The sequence below is a fragment of the Sorex araneus genome, chromosome 10 (genome assembly GCF_027595985.1).
Source record: "Sorex araneus isolate mSorAra2 chromosome 10, mSorAra2.pri, whole genome shotgun sequence".
Lineage (NCBI taxonomy): Eukaryota > Metazoa > Chordata > Mammalia > Eulipotyphla > Soricidae > Sorex > Sorex araneus.
This window is the reverse complement of record NC_073311.1, coordinates 37,334,803-37,351,152: the sequence shown is the minus strand read 5'-3', so window position 1 is coordinate 37,351,152 and position 16,350 is coordinate 37,334,803. Positions and strand designations below refer to the sequence as shown.

The following is a 16,350-nucleotide window of genomic DNA, read 5'->3' as shown; positions in this document are numbered from 1 at the left end:
AAAAAGAGAGAGAGTAGGAGAGTGGAGGGGAGGAGACAAAAGGGGTTGGAAGGGGAAGAAAGTGTGAATACCTTAAGGAAGTCTTTTGAGGCTAAATGACATTTCTGTTATGCATTATTTACTTTGGGGAAAAATATATATGCAATTATGTTTGAAACTAAATTCTGTTCTATTATTATAATGGTTCAGTGAACTCCACTCAATGTTGAACAAATTATACTATATGCTTTTTTTTTTTTTTTTTTTTTTTTTTTTGCTTTTTGGGTCACACCCAGCGATGCTCAGGGGTTACTCCTGGCTTTGCACTCAGGAATTACTCCTGGCAGTGCTTGGGGGACCATATGGGATGCTGGGGATCGAACCCGGGTCGGCCGCGTGCAAGGCAAACGCCCTACCCGCTGTGCTATCGCTCCGGCCCCAAATTATACTATATGCTTTTATTTATTGGACTGGAGTGATAGCATGGCTGGTAGGGTGTTTGCCTTGCATGCGGCCGACCCGGGTTCAATTCCTCCGTCCCTCTTAGAGAGTCTGGCAAGCTACAGAGAATATCCTGCCCGAATGGCAGAACCTGGCAAGTTACCCGTGGTGTATTCAATATGCCAAAAACAGTAACAAGTATCACAATGGAGATGTTAATGGTGCCCGCTCGAGCAAATCGATGAACAAAAGGACTACAGTGCTACATAAATATATAAATAAATAATATTAATACATAAGTATTTATGCATTAAATATATATTTAAAGATTAACTTATGTTTTCACTCATCAAATTCTAATAACTACACTTCTAAATTTTAAATGGTTAGAGCACTGCCTGAAGATTTCATTTCTGTTCATACGTGAAACAGAAAAAAAGAAAAATCAGTGACATTACAATTTGCTGTCTAACCATGTTCTCTGATCTTAAAAAGCTGGGCTCAAAAAATTTTTGATACAATTATGGAAGTACAAAGAGCTACTTGAAATGCTATCTGTGAGCCCAAATTATAAGCAGAATAAACCCAGTAAATTCTACTTAATCTAAATATTGACAACTGAGCATGCAGTTAGAAAGAGACTTTCCTTTCTATCACTTAACCTAACAGAGCAAATCCCAATCTGTTGTGTGAGTTTGAGCATGTTGATCAAATTCTAAGCATGTTTCCAGGATATAAAATGAAGATAATAAAAATAACCTTACAATAGCTGTAGGAACACAGTATCACTTCACTTGTATCATTCGTAGTCCCGTTGATCTTCGATTTCCTTGAGCGAGCGCCAGTAACATCTCCATTTGTCCCTGTCTTGAGCTAGTGTAGCCCAATGATACCTGCTCGCTCCAGGAACAGAAAGAGCCTCAAATCATTCACTCAGAGATTTGACGAAGAAATCTGACCATCTAGTTGACGGGCGGTCACGAGGTCTTCTGATGTCCCGTGGAATCCAGTCTGTAACAGCTCTAGTCCAACAGTCGTCTCTGAAACTCATTACATGACCAGCCCACCTGATTTTTGATGCCTTGGCAAACGAGACAGCATCCCTGATTTTTGACCATCGACGGAGGTCACTTGAGTGATTCCTTCTCTCACTTGAGTGAGACATGATATTCCCAGCATAGCATTCTCATCCTGCTTGCATAGGGTCCAGGTCTCTGAGGCATATGTTAGTGCAGGAGGAATGGTGGAATCGAAAAGATGTGCCCAGAGTCGGAGGTTCTTCGTTCTCTTAACCACCTCTTCAACGCTCTTGAATGCATTCCACGCTGCTCTCTTCCTCCTGCGCAGTTCTGGCACCAAGTCGTTCCTCATGTTGATTTTTCGACCCAGGTACACATAGCTGCTGCATTCGGAGATGTTTGTTTCATTGAGAGCAAATGGAGCTTCACGGACCAGTTTGTTTTTCATGAACATCGTCTTGTTGAGATTCAGCTGCAATCTGACCTTTCCACACTCATGGTCGAAGTCGGCCAGCATAATACACTGGCCCAACTCTTCACACGCTACCTGTCTGAATGCAAGGTTCCGTCCCAGTGGAAAACTAGTAGGATTGTTCTATTGTACAAGAAGGGAGACATCCACGACATCGGCAACTATCACCCAATCTGCCTGTTGTCTGTTGTCTACAAGTTGTTCGCTCGTGTCATCCTGAACAGAATAGGCAGAACACTAGACGAAGGACAACCATGCGAGCAAGCCGGGTTCCAAAGAGGATTCAGCACGATAGACCATATCCACACAGTGACCAAACTCATTGAAGTTTCTCGAGAGTTCAAGGATCACAGTAGTGACCATAAATTAACTGCTAAGTAGAAGAGGAAATAGTAGTAATAGAAGCAATAGCATCATAGACCTGATACATAGGGAAATCACAAATAGATCTTCAAATTAGAAACTAGTAGTGTTTGACATTATTTTTTTGTTTGTTTGTTTTGTTTCGAGGGTCACAGCCAGCAGTGTTCAGGAGCTACACTTGGCTCAGTGCTCAGGCATCATACCAAATAAGACTTGGGGGACCATGTGGTTCTGAGAACCATACCTAGGCCTCCACATAAAAAAAAAACAGGTGTTACATACTCAGGAGTTATTCCTGGTGATGTACAGGGCACCATATATGATGCTAAGGATCAAATGTACTTAACCCATGTACTTATCTGCAAACCTACATGTCTTAAAGTGGAAAGAGTGAGATCAACTTTTGTAAATGGTAAAGGAAGATGAATGACTTTTGAATTTGACAAGGAATTGTTGGTGATCTTGTTTTAACAAGCAGTGATGCAAGAAAGGCCTGACTGTAGGTGACTATGAAGAAAAATATTGAAAAGGAAATGGAAGGGGTCAGAGCAATAGTACAGTGTGTAGGGCGCTTGTCTTGCATATGACAACTCAGGCTTGATCCCCAGATTTGAGCCCCACCAGTATCTCAGATGATCTCCTGAGTCCTTCCAGGAGTGATCCCTGAGCACAGAGCCAGAGTAAGGAAGGAGAAGAAGGAGAAGAAGGAGGAGGAGAAGGGGAAGAGGAATGAGGAGGAGGAGGAAGTGAAGGGGGAGAAGAAGGAGGCAGGAAAGGAGAAGGAGAAAGAAGAGAAGGGGAAGAAAAAGGAAGAGAATTAGAAGAAAAGGAGAAGGAGAGGAGGAGGAGGAGGAGGAGGAGGAGATAAACTGGAGATGGCAGATTTAAATGACGGGTGTCTAATATTTTTACTTCTAACAATCACCATTATAGAGTCATAGTGTTTAAAAATTAGATATTCAGGGCTAGCAGGCAATAGTACATGAATTAAGATGCACATCTTGCATTCCAGACTCCAATTCAAGCCTCAGCAACTACATATAGTTCCTGAGCCCCATCAGGAGTGATCCCTGAGCGTAACCAGGAGTAAGCCCTGAGTGCTGCAGAGTATAGCCCTAGACCAAACAAAAAATTTAGAGGCTCAACTTTAGAGAATTCCTATAATAGTTCAAATTAGAAAGGTTTCAGAATTTAAAGAAATTACACTATGACATTATCTTGCTCTCATGGCTTTAACTTAAAATCTTTTTATAAAATGTTCTGTGAGCGGTCACAGGCATTGATGATGGATTATAAATTGGTGAGTAAAATGGACAGGAGAAAGCAATGCACATCTCTAGTAGTAGATATGATGACTGGAGGAAAATGAGTTTTTTGGTGATTGTGGTAAACCAGGCTACAATACTAGGTTTTTGTTATGCCATTGTTCCTAATGACACAAGTTTCTTGATGAGATTAGGAAGAAGAGGGGGAAAAGGTGGTTGAAATAGGAGCAATAGATCAACAACTTCTTGATGTGGAAAAGTGCATGTTTGAAAGCTCAGGGTAAGAAATCAGTGAAAAGGAAGAGAACAAGGCCAGAGCAATGGTACAACAGATAGGGCATTTGCCTTGCATGTGGCCCAGCAGGGTCTGATCCTCAGCATACCGTAGGATACCCTGAGCCCCGCCAGGTGTGATCCCTGAGCACAGAGCAGGAGTAAGCCACCAAACCATAAGAACAGAACAATAGAAAGAGAATGAAGATAAAAGAAGGGGAACGTTCTTCAATAAAGCCTCTTATATTAAAATACCATGACTCAAGAAAGATAGTACACAAGACAAGTGGGTAGGGCACTCGCCTTGCATGCAGCCAACCTGGGTTTAATCCCCAGCACCACCTATGGTCTACCAAGCTTCTCTATGAGTGATCCCTGAGCACAGAGCCATGAGTGGCCCCTAAATACTTCGAGTGGCCCCTAAAAAAGGTTCGGGGGAGGATTGTTTTCATTCAGAGGAATCTTTACGTTTGGGATACCAGAATAGAGCTGGTGTTAATTGAAATGTTTTGCATCTCCTTCCATTATCTCTATTTCCCCAAAGAGCCAGTGGGTGCCCTCATGTTGCCCTTTCTTGAACAGACTTCCCAAAAGCAACTGAATATCCCCACAACTTTCTCTTTTAGGGCTCAAATCCACTCATTACCAGTCTCATCATCAACAACCTAAATTGAAACATCTGTTTCTTTTTCTCTTCCCAGAACTATTACCTAATTCATTCCATTAGTTTTCACAAAATTTTTAGAACTTTAGAATTGTTGGGAGTTTAACAAGTTGTCTCCTCCCAGATTTGGATTTTAATCTAGGGCCTTAAATTGTTTAATAATATGAGGTTATAATAATAATAACATGACTTATACCCGAGCCAAGGAAATTACCAACACAAGCCATAATGTATTAGAGAGCTTTCAGTGGAAATAATCTTATTTACATGCATATCAGTACTAAAATAATAAAGTCAATGATTCATAATGAGATGAGTCAAGATTATTATTTTGCACAGCTTTATTTGGTTTAAGGGTAATATTAGTGGCATAAGCACATAAGTGTTTAAGTCATCCTTTACTACCAATTTCAAGAAAAGAAAATAATTCTACTAGTGTTTATAAAACCTCAGTGTATGCTTACAAAAGCCTTGATTTAAGAAAATATCTGTTTAGGGGCTGGGATATAGCTCCATGGTAGAGTGTTTGCTTTGCATGTGTGAGGGTTTGCAAGGCTCAATCCTCAGGGGCAATTTCCTGGGGAAGAAAGAAAGGAAAAGAAAGAAAAAGAAAGAAAGGAAGGAAGGAAGGAAGGAGGGAAGGAAGGAAGGAAGGAAGGAAGGAAGGAAGGGAAGGAAGAAGAAGGAAAAGAAAGGAAAGAAAGAAGAAAGAAAGAAAGAAAGAAAGAAAGAAAGAAAGGAAAGAAAGAAAGAAAAAAGAAAGAAAGAAAGAAAGAGAGAGAAGGAAGAGAGAGAAAGAAAGAAGAAGAAAGAAAGAAAGAAAGAAAGAAAGAAAGAAAGAAGAAAGAAAGAAAGGAAGGAAGGAAGAAGGAAGAAGGAAAGGAAGGAAGGAAGGAAGGGAGGAGAGGGAGAGAGAGAAGAAAGAAAGAAGAAAGAAAGAAAGAAAGAAAGAAAGAAAGAAAGAAAGAAAGAAAGAAAGAAAGGAAGGAAGGAAGGAAGGAAGGAAGGAAGAAGAAAAAGAAAGAAAGAAAGAAAGAGAGAGAGAGAGAAAAGAAAAAAGGAAGGAAGGAAGAATAAGAAAGAAAGAAAGAAAGAAAGAAAGAAAGAAAGAAAGAAAGAAAGAAAGAAAGGAAGGAAGAAAGAAAAAGAAAGGAAGGAAGAAGGAAGAAAGAAAGAAGAAGAAAGAAAGAAAGAAAGAAAGAAAGAAAGAAAGAAAGAAGAAGAAAGAAGAAAGAAAGAAAGAAGAAAGAAAGAAGAAAGAAAGAAAGAAAGAAAGAAAGAAAGAAAGAAGAAAGGAAGGAAAAGGAAGGAAGGAAGGAAGGAAGAAAAGAAAAAGGAAGGAAGGAAAAAAGGAAGAAAGAAAAGAAAGAAAGAAAGAAAGAAAGAAAGAAAGAAAGAAAGAAAGAAAGAAAGAAAGAAAGAAGAAAGAAAGAAAGAAAGGAAAAAAGGAAGGAAGGAAGAAAGGAAGAAAGAAAGAAAAGAAAGGAAAGAAAAGAAAAAAGGAAGGAAGGAAAAAAGGAAGAAAGGAAAAAGGAAGGAAAGAAGGAAGGAAGAAAGAAAGAAAGAAAGAAGAAAGAAGAAAGAAAGAAAGAAAGAAAGAAAGAAAGAAAGAAAGGAAAAAAGGAAGGAAGGAAGAAGGAAGAAAGAAAGAAAAGAAAGAAAGAAAAGAAAAAAGGAAGGAAGGAAAAAAAGGAAGAAAGGAAAAAAGGAAGGAAAGAAGGAAGGAAGGAAGGAAGAAGAAGAAAGAAGAAAGAAAGAAAGAAAGAAAGAAAGAAAGAAAGAAAGAAAGAAAGAAAGAAGAAAGAAAGAAAGAAAGAAGAAAGAATATATACTGTAGGTGTTTCCAGGAGGCTTCCAGAGAACATAGTCTTAAATAGACATGCCAAAAAACTTACTAAACATTAATAACTTATAAGTGGGTCAATTTACTACATGATCATTAGTATCCTAAGAGAAAAAGTTTGGGCTGAGTCCTAGAACAAAAGGGAAAGTTAAGAGAGAAAAGCCTGCCTGCATAGTCAGACAGAGATGGAGGCCTGGGCCCAAGCAGCTTGCAGATCCCTTCCAAATTGAGGAGGATGAAGGGGGATGTTAATGGAGAGACAAAGTGACTAGGTTCACAATTTTGCTCCCAAGAACACCCAAATTCTGGGCTCACTTTCTGTTTCCAGTAGGCAGACATCGGAAATTCACTGCCAAGGTACAAGAGTCCCTCAAGACCTCCAAATAAACACTCAATAATGGTCCTTTACAAGGAAATCAGCTTTAGTACCATCTACTTTCCAATTTGCATTTACCAACCAGTCACCATGCATTCTCTTTCTTTCTTTCTTCCTTTTCCTTTTTAGTTCGCTGAAAAGCGGCTTGCACCCTACTGCTGAGCCACATCCTAAACTCTCACTCACACTTCATTCTTTCTTGGAACTTAAAAAGACAATTCTTAAGTCATTTTTTCCCTGCTCGGTCCTCTCTACACACTAAACTATATTTTTCTATTTGCTGTTTGAATAATACTCTTTTATCTCCTTTCACATACCACAAAGTTGAATTTCCCTGGTGATTTTCATTTTAGAAAATTATAATACGTGCAGCACTTGAATCAAATTTTAGGCCTGAGTTCTCCAGTATTTTATTCACTTTCTCCATTCAATCTGTTATATCCTTAAAACACATGAAGATGTCAAAGCAATGGATATCTCAGCACCCAGGAAGGTGCTAAGAACATTGTGTGCTCAAAGAAACATCTGTCAAACAAATCTTTAATAATTTTAAAATCATTCCATAGGAATATTCAGTCTGCAAAACTGAAATTTCTTGGAAGTAGTTTCCTCAAAGTTAACAATCTCATCAATTGTTTCATCTACAACTAGGATTAGTAAACTATTTCTCAGATCCATCTAAGACTGCACTCAAAATTTCTAACAATCACACAAAGACAAAAAAGCTCTCAGGCTCACAGACTTGAAGTATTTTGTCTTCCTTTAATTCATTCACTTTCCTCTGAGGATACTAAAACAACCCTGCTTGTGTTGTACCTAGTTCAAACGTAGCCTCAGAATTTTCAGTCATTAAAATGTAATTTTATTTGAGAAAATGCTTTCCTTGGGAAAAAGGCAAATTGCCACTTCTCCCAGTATGGGACCTCAGAAACAAGGAAATACCCTTTACCTTGCTTCCACCACCCCATATTAGGGGAGGAAATTTCTACTTTCGTTTATTCAATCAGCATTTTAGGAGTGTTTTGCGCCAGCGTGGTACTAAGGGAGGTAGCGAGGTATACAAATAGAGCAAGTGCACAGTCCGCCCCCCAAAGAGGTTACTATGCAAAGAGAGAGAACCAGGCTCGGAACTCAGAACAAAAGCTGTGAGTGCATAATAATGTCCTAGTGGGGGTGGGGGAGGGGACTGTGGAAGCCCGCTCCTTACTAGGAAAGTCGTTTGGAGGAGGTGAGAGCTTGGGCCAGCTCTGACAGAGTTTGACGGTAATGATTTGCTGCAGTGAAAGTTGCAGAGAACTCAGCAAATAAACATCTGGCGCGATTTAAAGGTGAGAAGTGACTGTAGTGTGGTGATGGTGGTAGTGGTGGACGGGGGTAGGGGTACAGAAGGAGATTGATTTCCACGCCATCAAAGGGTCGATTGGGAAAAGGCAGCTTTTGAGAAAGGAGATAGGTAAGTCAGTGGATAAAGATGGGAAGAGGAGGCTCTTCTTTGTGGTTCTTAAGGTAAAAAGCTTCGACTTTTCTGAGATGAGGTAAAACAATGCATGGATTTGATATTTTTAAAAAGTAGGAATTGATTTTTCAAGAGAAGGAACTGATGCATGCCACTTTGTCATCTGCATAAGAATGGCCTAGGTTAACACGCCAGCTGTTAATTGGCCATTTCCCTTTCGTGAAGACAGATTTCCCTTCAAATTTTTGTTGATTGAACAATAACCTACGGATAGTGCACTGGGGAGGAAGGGGGAGATCATGCCTTTAAAAATATTCCCCAAGGTGGAATTGCTGATTTAAAGGAAATACAAAAAGCTAGAGCTTGCCTTCTTTATTGCAAACTCTCGGACCCCGTTGGCACGTTTTAAACTTTGCGCATTGTCTTGCGGCGTTCCCTAAGCACCCAGGAAGATAGGAAGGCGCCTTTCCCTCACAGATTCCCCACAAGGTAGTAGAGTAGATAGAATTAGCTCCGTGCTGAACACAAAATCACAGCCCGATTAATACTAATGCTTCGATATCTTCGTGTTACGGTAGACTTGAAGGCACGACTTTCTCCCTCCGTCCCTTCCTTCCTTTCTTCCTTTTTTTTTTTTTTTTGCCACACCTATTGGTGCTCAGGACTTGTTCCTGGCTCTCTGCTCAGGGATCACTCCTGCGGGCTCGGGGGACCTGATGGGGTGCCAGGGATCGAACCCTGGTCGCCTGGTCGGCCGCGTGCAAGGCAAACTTCCTGCCCGCCCTACTATCTTATCTTTCCACTTTTTGTTCTTTTCTAGCTTCCTTCTTCGTTTTATTTTGTTTGACTGAGCATCATTATCGGAAACTGACCCTTTCAGGTAAAGGAGTGGGGTTTTGGGGGGAATAGGGGGGTTTTCGTTTGTTTGGGGGGGTCACACGCGGCGATGCTCAGGGATTACTCCTAGCTCTGTATTCAGGAATTATCTTTAGCAGTGTTTGGGGGATGGAATTATTCCTAGCAGTACGGAATTTCTCCTAGAGGTGCTCGGAGGAAGAATTACTCTAGCGGTGTTGGGGGTCGGGCGACAGGTTGCTATGGGACGCCGTGGATCGAACCTGGATCAGATGCCCTAGTCGCTGTACTACTCTGCAGTCCCTCATGTAAGGCAGTTTGTACAGACAGATGTGTCCTTCCGTGCCCCCGAAATCTTATTTCTCAGGAAGTTTCCCATTCTGGAAGAAATCTGAGGAAATCCCGGCCGCCTGAGCGCGCGCACCCAGCTGTTTCCTTAAGGAAGACAGCGTCTTCTGGGGTCATTTCGACCGCGCCCTCTCGGAAGACAACAGAATCGGGGCGCGTTTCTGCCCCACAGGTCGATGGTGTGAGTCGGCGAGATCCAGGGACGGGGAGGCGACGCCTAGGAGCAATCACTGCCTTTCCCGAGCTCGTTGGAAACACAGGCCCTCCCGTCGGGGTCCCCCCCACAGGTGTGAAGCACGCCTGCAGAGAGCCGCGACTAGCTCGGCGGGCAGCGCTAGCGACCATCCCCGCATGCCCTGACGCCGCCGAGTTCGGGGCCGGGCCCCAGCTCCCCATCCCATCCCCCCCAAGACGGGCGGCCGGCTCCTGGGCAGGGCTCTCTGAAGGAGGCGCTTTTCCCGGGTTCAGGACCGCTCCCCCGGGCAGCTCACCAGAGGTCCCGCCAGGCAGAGGCGGCCCCGCCCACAGCCCCAAGGCACGGGGCGGGGCCAACGCGGGACAGGGGAGGGGCCAGATCCGGGGGCGGGGCCTGCCGCGGCGTCACCGCTGACGTTCGCCGCCCCCACCGGGCCGTCGCGGCCTCTGCCGCCGCGGGCCGCCGCCGAACCGGGGGGCGGGGGCGGGGAGTGGGTATTGGGGCGAGCGCTAAGATGGCCGCCCCGGCTCCGGCTGGTGAGTGTGCGCGAGGGGCACGCGAGGCGGCGGCGGTTGTCGAAGCGAGACTCCCTGAGGGAGCGGACGTCGGACGAGAGAACGTCCCCCCCCCCGCGCCCACTGCCACCCCCCCCCACCCCGGCCTCTGCTGGCCGGGAGGCACCTGGCGGCGTTTTCCCGCCGCTTCGGGGCGCTGGGACGTCCTGCGGGAGGGAGCGGGGGGCTGCGGAGCGACTGCCCGGGAGCAAGCTGAGGGGCGCGCCGCGGCGGCGGGGCCGGCGAACTTAGAATTAGCGCGTCTGGGAAGTTTCGGTGGGTCGTGCGTGGCCGCTGCCCGGTGTCCTGGTGCGGGGGGCAGCCCCTGTTGCTGAGTCCCCCCACTTCCACCACACACACCAACCCCCACACACACACCCGCCACCTCAGGAAGTCGGGAGGAGCCGCGTCCCCGGTGCCCGGGGGTGAGGGCTGTAGGGAGGGGGGCAGCGGGTCGCCACCCCGCGCGGGGACTCCCGGGCCAGGGGGTGCGAGTTAGGCGGGACAAGGGTTGGGAATTTGAGGGCAGATTGGAGGAGACGCGGCGGGCTCCAGGCTGGGAGCCGCGTTCCCGAGCGTCGGGGAAGGACGGGTTCGCGAATCTGACGCGGGCTGAGGCGGCTCTGCCGAGTTGGCGCGGTCGGGATTAGAAAGCCGGGTTCTACCCCCCGCACCCCGCCCCGAGATTCTTGTTGACGGCCCCCGGGAGCCTCCCGCAGCCCCCGAGGGATGGTGCCTTGCCCAGAGCAGCCGCGGTTCGAGTTCCCCCGCCTTCCCCATCCACCCGCGCGGGTTGCCCCCAGCGCGGCGGGCACCTGCTGCGGGTACGAGACTCTCGGGCGTTGGGAATCTTCTCTTGCTGCTCCATCCCCCGCCCCACGGATCCCCCCCACCACCGCCCCCCAGGAAAAGGACTGGGACTAGAGCGACACTCCTCTGGGACATGGTGGGGTGGGCGGTGCGGGGGGGAAAAATGTCACCGGGAGATGATTGATCAGAGATGCCTTGCAAGTTTTCGAGGTGGTTGAATCCTTCCCCCCACCCCCACCCTCGCCCGGCACCCCGCTAAAAAAGAAAGTGAAACGCGATGGTTTTAACTGCAAGCTCGAGCCAGTTATCAGTTCTACTGGATGACCGGTTACGTTCTTGCGGTTTTCAGTTTTGGAAATGAAAAATCCTGTAGCAGCCCTTGGGGGAGAGTCGCAGCGCCCTCAAGCCCCTCCCCCCACTTTGAAACCTTAATTGTCAGATCTGGCGAGTAACGGAGCTGTGAAATTAGCATGGAAATTCGACTTCCAGGCCCTGCACTTGAATTCCTTATTACCGGTTAAGTAGCTGCTTGTGGGGTAAGAAGCGGCGGGTAGTAACATTGTGCCTGGAATTCCGCTTTGAGTCTTCTTTAAAAACCTGCGTACCCGTAAACAAGGAAAAAGAATTGGCTATTCACAGTCATCAAGCTCATGCTAAACATGAGTTAAGCATGGTTGAAGAGTATTTTATGATCTCAGTGAGATTTTAATATTCAGTTTTTTTTTGAAAGAGGTTAAAAACTTTGTATTTTGGAACTCTAATCTTTTTATCCTTAATTTGGCTTCTCGGTATTTGAAAGAGATTTTCTGGGCTCATTTAGCTTCACATAGACGTGAACAGTCTAGTTTTTCATATATTTGCTGTTGATTTATATAATGAATGGTAGTTTTTTAATCTGCTATTTATCACTGTAAATAACTCAGAAATTTAGATACTTGATATTAAATTAAGTCCACACATTGTAGAAAGTTGAAATGTTTCAATTTGTTTTTCATACAAAATATTTACTTCCCCGTTGTTTTATTTTAAATACATTTAAGTGAAAAGTGAATCAGTTTTTAGCATGATTTAGAGTTAACTTTTACAGTATTTGGAATGGAAAATTTGAAGATTCGGGTTAAATAATATGTATTGTTTCAGCTTAATTACCTTTGCTTCCTTTTTTCACAGATTTTTCTTTTTGCACTACAAAAAAAGAAAGGAATAAGGTACATATATCTTCTACCAAATGTTTTCTCTATACACTTGAATCATAATTAATGTTAGTCACATATTTAATTTATATCTATACTATTGGTGGCACATAAGAGGATTTGCTGCTTATTGGGTGGTTTGAGGATGGAGTCTCATTGTATTGTATTACCCCCTAAAAACCTGAATACAGCTTACCATAGATCAGAACTCTGTTTCTTGAATTAGGTTTTTGAATGGTAGTGAGGTAGAGACAAGGGCACCATTTTTGCAAAAAAAGAAGTGCTTTGAAGTTTCCTCCTCCTTAGGCAGAACAAAGGTGGTTACCAGATTGTAATAGAGTTGTCTTCTGGAGAGCTATTTGAGAGAGGCCAGAGCACAGTGTAAGAAGGTGAACCCAGATAGAAAATATGCGGTTAGGCTTTGCCTAAATAGTTGACAAGTAATTAAGGAATTCTACAAATAGCTGTTGTCTGGCACAGATTGAGATTATTGTACAATGCTTGATTTTTTACACATCACTTATAAACATATGCCTTTAACATGGTCGAACCTGTGCCTTAAATGTGTGGGGTGGGTTTGATCCTTTGTACTGCAAAACAAAACAAAAATGAAACCAAAAAAATCCTTTGCTGGGGCTGGAGAGGCAGTACTTGCTTTGCATGCAGTCATCCCAGGTTTGATTCCTGGTACCACATATGGTCCTCCTGAATTCGGTCAGGAGTGATCTCTGAGCACTACCAGTGGTGTCCAAAAAAGAAAAAGTTTTTAAAAAGACTGAACTGGAGAGGTAGTACAGAGGTTAAGGTAATTGCTTTGCATGTGACCCTGGTTTAATGTACACCCTTGGTATACATTGCAGGCTATAACAACAACAACAAAAAACCCAGACCTTTGTCAAGAATTTTTACATGGCATAGGAAGAAACTATGTTCAACAATACACTTTGAATGAGTTGGAGAGATGGTGCAGCAAGCACCACTTGCCTTGCATGAAACCTATCCAGGTTCCATCCCTAACACCACATATGGTCCCTGAGTCAGTATAGCCAGCTGTGGCCCAAAAGACCAAAACTGACACACACCCTTTGATATGAATGATTTGCTGGAAGGTTAGCCAGTCTAGGCATTTTTATACATAATATTTGCACTTAATTTACTGGACCCATGAGTGCTTAGTCCTTTTGTTTGCCCTGTTGTTAAAGCTCCCTGTAGCCAGATGATTTGTCAGTATGATGGTGTGATGCTAATGGTAAATATTTATTCCATGAATTCGATAGTTGTATGCAGTGATAGGTGAGCAATACTTGCCAACTTACTTGATTTTTTTTTTTTAGGTCATAGACTATATTCAGTCCCAATCCTTCAAGAAAGGTGTGTTAGAGAGTTAAAGAAGGCCCAGGTGGAAATGATATCCTTCATTTTTTAATCAGGATTTTCAAGCAAGAGCAGGGCAATTATGCATTTGATATCTCTAAAGGAAGAAAGAATATCAGGGCCTTTCTAGGGATATAAAGGAAATAAAGTCATGATTGACAGGGAGAGGTTCAGTAGCAAATAATAGACATAATAGCATACCTAAGAGAGAGGGGGGAGAGCTGGAGAGACCATTGTGTGTGTGTGTGTTCAGTAATTTGTTCATTCAAAAATATTGAATGTTCTTCTGTGTACCAGACACTATGCTTGACCCTTGACGTTTTGCAAACAGCTCTTAAGAGGACATAGTCCTGTAGTGGTTCTATGAAAGAAATGGAAAATTGAAAAAAGCTTATAAAGAACTGGTACGGTTTGCCCTAATTACTTATGAACAAAGTTATTTTCATTCCTTTCCAAATACATGAAAAGACCACTTCCTATTGAAGTTATTCATTTCCTCTTATGAAAAATAATAATGGATTTTCCTACACTTAGTTTTTTAGAGGATCTGTTTGGGTTATTTGGTACTGTTAAAAGAAAATTTGTGAAGTTCCTTTACAAAAATTATCTTTGCTTAAAGGTCTATTTATGACTATGCTTTTATATCTATCCCTCTGGGAGGTCTCAGGAGAATTTTAATGAGATAAAGATGGTGACTGTGACACAGTTTATTTATTCTACTTTATGGCCAGCGGTACTTTTATAGCTTACTTTAATTAGAATGTACTCATCCATTTCCTATGAAAAAAGTTCATTATTCCAGTTATGAAAAGCTTAAAAAATTCAACTTATTCACAGTATGGTCATTTGTGTATAAAAACATCTTAACAAAAGATGTGTAAAAAATGGCTGGCTATAGATTAGAGTAGAGAAGTATGTATTGTAACCACAATTTGAAGGCTCTCAAATGCAGTGTTAAGAAGTTTAGATTTATCTTGTGGTCTCTTAAGACTTTGGAGCAACCCTTTTTAATAATCATAAACTGCTTTTGCAAGAGACTATGAATTTCAGAAAATGGATAACATATTGATTATTTTGTCAAGTATGAGCTACAGAAGCTGGGGGTACTTCTCCTTTGAGGGTATAGGGCTGGATTCACAACTCATGGTGCTGGTTGTGCTTATTGAGATATTGAGATTGCTGGAATGGAACCCAGGGCTCTTACATGCAAATCATGTGCCCCAGCCCTTTGAGCAATCTTCCTAAAAGAGGGGAACTCCTTGGCCCTGAAAGGGAGAGCTTCTTTTTTTTTTTTCTTTTTGGGTCACAGGGGTTACTCCTTGCTTTTTGGCGATGCACAAGGGTTACTCCTGGCTCTTCACTCAGGAATTACTACTGGCGGTGCTCAGGGGACCATATGGGATGCTGGGATTCGAACCCGCATGCAAGGCAAACGCCCTACCTGCTGTGCTATCATTCCAGCCCCCTGAAAGGGAGAGTTTTTTTTTTTAATTTTTTAAATTTTATTGAATCACTGTGAGATAGTTACAACCTTTCATGATTGGGTTACAATCTCACAATGATCAAACACCCATCCCTCCACCAGTGCACATTCCCCACCACCAATATCCCGGGTATACACCCCTTTCCCATCCTCCCCCTGCCTCTAAGGCTGACAATATTCCCCATACACTCTCTCTACTTTTCGGCATTATAACTTGCAACACAGACACTGAGAAGTCATCATGTTTGGTTCATTATCTACTTTCGGCATGCATCTCCCATCCCAGCTGATTCCTCCAGCCATCATTTTCTGAGTGATCCCTTATCTATTCCATCTGCCTTCTCCCCTTCGCTAATGAAGCAGTCTTCCAGCTATGGGGTAGTCCCCCTGGCCCTTGCATCTACCATCCTTGGGTGTAAGCCTCATGTGATGCTACCCTACACTCCACAAATGAGTGCAGTCAAAAGGGAGAGCTTCTTAATAGACTATAATTATGTTGTTTTAATACCTAGTCAGATTCTAAAATATAAATGGCTTTAATTCTTTTCCTTCACTTTGCAACATCTCATTTGGGGATGGGGAGGGCCATACTCAGTGATACTCGGAGATTACTTCTGGCTCTGCACTCAGGAATTATTCCTGCTGGTGCTTGGGGCACCATATGGGATGCCAGAGATTAAAAAATAATTTACAAAATAGAGTGGAATTGAACCAAAAATATTCTTACTTTTGCATATTGCTTAGTACAGATACCCATTAAAATTCATGTTTTACTGCCCTAAAAACTTAAAAGTGATGAGTCTGGAGTGATAGTACAATGAAAAGGGTGTTTTCCTTACACGTGGCCAACCTGGGTTTGATCCCCAGCATTTCATACAGTCCCCTGAGAACTGCCAAGAGTAATTCCTGAGTGCAGAGCCAGGAGTAACCCCTGAGCATCATCAGCTGTGACCCAAAAAGCCAAAAAAAAAAAACCCCAAAAAACCCCTAAAACGAAAATACCTTAAAGTGGTGATCATGCTACATGGAATGTTCTGCATTCTCCACAACTTTCTACCTGTAACCTAAAATTTATGTTAGTTTTAATTGTGTATTTAAATAAATGAAAGTATTTTGGGGGATTGGATCACACCTGGCAGTGCTCAGGGATTACTCCTTGCTCTGTTCTCAGGGATCATTCCACTCCTGTTGGTGCTTGGAGTAGTATAGATAATTCCAGGAATCAGCCCGGGATTGACTACATGTTAGACAAGCTCCATTACTCCTATACAGAGGTTCCATGCTATCTCTTTGGCCTTGAAAATAGTTTTTTTCATTTGTGGTTAGTCATTCACTGATTTTGGGGGTGTAGGAGGGTGGATGTGTGGTCATGTCGGGATCAAATCT

General features: G+C 43.3%; 1 protein-coding gene across 1 annotated transcript in view; it reads left to right on the top strand.

Annotated features, from left to right (window-relative positions):
* The first annotated feature begins 9,961 nt into the window (after nt 1–9,961).
* USP44 (ubiquitin specific peptidase 44) overlaps nt 9,962–16,350 on the top strand; it is a 29,777-nt gene continuing 23,388 nt past the window's right edge. Inside the window, exons 1-2 of the mRNA XM_055118265.1 lie at nt 9,962–10,086; nt 12,085–12,122. The gene's annotated coding sequence lies outside the window, so the exon portion shown is untranslated. The remainder of the gene's footprint in view (nt 10,087–12,084; nt 12,123–16,350) is intronic.